At 47.1% G+C, this 3,717-nt stretch overlaps 1 protein-coding gene across 1 annotated transcript in view; it reads left to right on the top strand.

The window, feature by feature from the left end:
* Positions 1-850: 850 nt before the first annotated feature.
* Grik4 (glutamate ionotropic receptor kainate type subunit 4) overlaps positions 851-3,717 on the top strand; it is a 284,790-nt gene continuing 281,923 nt past the window's right edge. The window contains exon 1 of the mRNA XM_055622027.1: positions 851-916. The gene's annotated coding sequence lies outside the window, so the exon portion shown is untranslated. The remainder of the gene's footprint in view (positions 917-3,717) is intronic.

The raw sequence follows: 3,717 nt of genomic DNA, 5'->3' as shown, positions 1-3,717 counted from the left end.
TCCCACGAGGACAGGAGAGGATAGTGCAGGGACCGCTGTGAGTGAGAAGAGTTGCCGTTCAGCTTGGGTGGGCAGGGGCCCAGACAGCACGCTCAGCAAGCAACACAGGGCTGCGGTGAGCTGTCTTCAGGCTAGGCTTGTCCACGCCATCAACTGGCCACTAGCGTGAATCAGTAATTGTTTATTGAGCTCCTGTGTGGAACAGCCCCCGTTGCATGTGTGCTAGGTAGATGTATGGCTGGAAGAGATGTTCGCTGCCCTTCATGGCAGTGTTAACTGTCAAGGGAGACATCTGCTTGTTTCTGCAGTCACTTTGCAGCTTGTGAGCACTGCCCAAAGTTCTGGACGTGCTGCTGTGAGTGAGAGGGATAAAGCCCTTGCAGGGTAGGTCTTACACTCAAAATCAGAGATAGACTCGGGCGGTCAGAGATGATTAAATCTTAGTCATGCCCAAGGAACACCTCTTCTGACTTGGGGAGGCTGGATGGCATGGCCATTATAACACCTTCTGGAAAAAGTAGGGCTGCCAGATTTTTGCTGTTAGAAGGCTATATTGGGGCAGGTGCATGGGGAAGCAGAGACGCAGGAGCATCAGCTCCCACCAGAATGTTCCACAGTCTTGGGACAGAAAGGCTATCTGAGAGCAATGTGATGAACGGCACCTCTGAGCCACGTTAGAGACTGAAGGGCCAAAGGCACAAAACTTGGGTTGGGGCAAAAATTATACTTACGGTTGTAAATTCCTATCCAACATGTTAAGTGCCTGGCAGATTACACCATTTCTGAATTTATTCTCTCATTATTTCAACAGATATCGTGTGAGTACCTACTATGTGCCAGCCTGTGCCAGGCACTGGGGACACAGGTGGAAAAGTCCAAGCTGTTCCTTGCTTTTCTGGTTTTCATCGTCCCGGAGGTAGGCATTGCTCTTTTTGGGTTTTCAGTGGATGAAAAAAAAAAAAAGGGCTCTGATGTTTCAGGGTTTAATAGTGTCTGTTTGTAAGGGTCAGGGCCAACTCTGGTATGCTTTGAATGTCACCCTTCCTCTGTACTTGCGAATGACACAGCCACCCTTGGTTTTCAGGGTGGTGCTCTCAATGACACTGCAAGGGTCTGTGTCTGTTCCTTGGCCTTCCAAATCTGACTATATCCCAAGTTTTAGAATAATTTCTGGTACACATTACAGCCTCCATAAAAATTGTCGAATGGATAAATGAAGTGTCTAAAAAGGAAGGAACTGTAAAAATCCCGTTATACTGTATCAAAGTAATACTAAATACAGCCATTTACATCAAATGCCTTCCATTTATGCCTAATCAGCACCCGTCATGGTAATTATCATGCAGACGGCTAAGTGGGTGTCGGATTAACCCTGTGCATTTTATTTGATGACAGAGCTACTTCCAGTTCATGCAGGTGTGACTTTTGTTGTGCCTGGCTTCAAAGCTTGGCTGAACCTAGAGACCGCATTTCAGAATAGCGATGTCTAAGGTTCTGGGAGCCCTTGACCCTGAAGCCAATGGTGAACGATCATCTTTCAGGCCTTAAAAAAAAAAAAAAAAAAAAAAATGAAAAGCACCATCTGTGACATGAGCAGTGGTTTGCAGCTCTACCCCTGACCCCAGTCTTGGGAGAGTTCATACACCAAACAAGCTCTGTTGCGGAGCAGGAGGCTGCACCCGAGAAGACTGAAGTGTAAGTTCAAGGTCATTCAGAGCCAGGGTTGGCAGGCCTCTCACTCCACCTCCTCCTGTTCGCTTGGGATAGCAGAAAACTGGAAGTTCCAGTTCCAGAGGAGAGATTGAGGGGTTGGCCTTGCATTGGTGTGCAGAGGATCTAGTCTTAAAAAGCTAGCAGCTGGAGAAAAATAGTTGAATACTTCAGGGCCAGAGAAGCCAGGATCCTAATGGTTTTTAGCACCACACCCCAAAATCAGGAGCCTCCTCTCCTGCTAAGACTAAATGAGGCTCCTAAGACTGGCTGAACTCCACTTCTGGAGCCCTCAGTGCATAGACACAACTCTACCCTAAGTATGCTTGCACACCAGAGTGGAGAGAGTCGATCGCTGAAACAGTCAACACTGTCGTAAGAAGAGCGCCAGGCTTCCCTTGAGACTGACTGGCTTTGCTTTAATCTGTGTCTGGACCGACACCCAGTGCTGTAATTTGGACGCCAAATGTTTCCCATTGGCCTGTGTGCTTGAACATGTGGTACCCGCTGTCTAGGGAGGTTGTAGAACCTTTAGGAGGTAGACCTTAGCTGGAGGAAGTGGGTCATTAGGGAGTGGAGCTCGTGGGTTTCGGCCTGGCCCTGCTGTTAGCCTGAATTCCCTGCTTCCTCTCTGCTGGGATACAGGTAGTGCCAGCAACACGCCTCTGCCACTGTGAACTCTGCCGTGACTTCCCCTCTCAAACTATGAGCCAACACAAATTCTTCTTTTAAGTTACTTCTAGCAAGGAACTTATCACAGCAGGGAGAAAAATACCAAATACACCAAGAATTAAAGAACACATTCAGATTCTAGGCCTCGTTTGTTATTATTGGAGTTTCCTTTACTCCCCTATTCCCTCCTCTGCATCCTCCTCCGCCTCCCTGCAGCAGGGCGCCAGCGGAGGCCTGATGCTCATTGAACAAATAGGCACCATGCATCCACTGTTTATGAGGAGACTCTGCGGACACCACAGAAAGCTGGGGATAGTCCTTGCTCTTAAGAGGCTCACAGTGATCCCAGCTGGAGACTTACAACAGCATGAGCCAGAGAGGAAAGTGCTGCCTCTGAGTCACCACAGGTTGCAGTGCTGGCTCACAGAAGAGGGCCTAATTCTGGGGACACACAGAGGGGAGGAGACACAAACACTCTCATACACACGGACACATACGCACAGACACACCCACACACAGACACACGCAGATACATAGACACACACAGACACAGAGGCACACAGAAAAACACACATGGGACATGTGCAGAGGAGCCTGCAAGGTATGACGGGAGGAGTGTGTGTGTGTGTGTGTTCAAATGTGCCACGAAACACCAAACACTTCTAAAGCATAACACACCTAAGAAAGAGTGCACAAGGAAGCCAACCTGTGTAACTAGCATCAGAGTGAAAAACAGATCATCTGCTCTGCAGAAGCCCCTGGGGCAGCATCTACCCTAAGCAGAAATATTTAAGCGGTTATTAATTTTATAACACAATGGGTTTCATAACTGTGCATAACCTACCTGAAGTATATTCCACTCCTGTTAACCTTTCCCATCACCCCTCTTTCCTTCTCCTGATTCTCTTTTTTCCCTAATAATTCTCCCTCTACTTCCAGATCATCTTTTACTTCTAGATTACCCATATGGCAGAAAACATGTGCTAGCTGTGTTTCTGAGTCTGGCTTGTTTCAGTTAGCATCATGATCTATCCATTCTTGCAGATGACATGAAATGTCTTCATTAGTGGCTAATGCTCTGTTGTATGTATTCTGCATTTCTTTATCCATTCATCTGCTGGCAGGCAGCTAGTCCAGTTACCTAACTTGGCTATTGTCAATAGTGTAGCAATAACCCCAGGTATGAGGTATCTCCAGTGTATGTTAGTATGTTAATTTTATTTCCTTCAGGTATATACCCACAAGCTCTATCACTAGATGATATAGTAGTTTTATTTTTAGAGTCTCTTTCCTTCCTTCCTTCCTTCCTTCCTTCCTTCCTTCCTTCCTTCCTTC

Source organism: Psammomys obesus, unplaced genomic scaffold (genome assembly GCF_907164565.1).
Source record: "Psammomys obesus unplaced genomic scaffold, mPsaObe1.curated_primary_1811, whole genome shotgun sequence".
Taxonomy (NCBI): Eukaryota; Metazoa; Chordata; class Mammalia; order Rodentia; family Muridae; genus Psammomys; species Psammomys obesus.
Note: the sequence above shows the minus strand (reverse complement) of the source record. Positions and strands in the feature narration are given on the sequence as shown.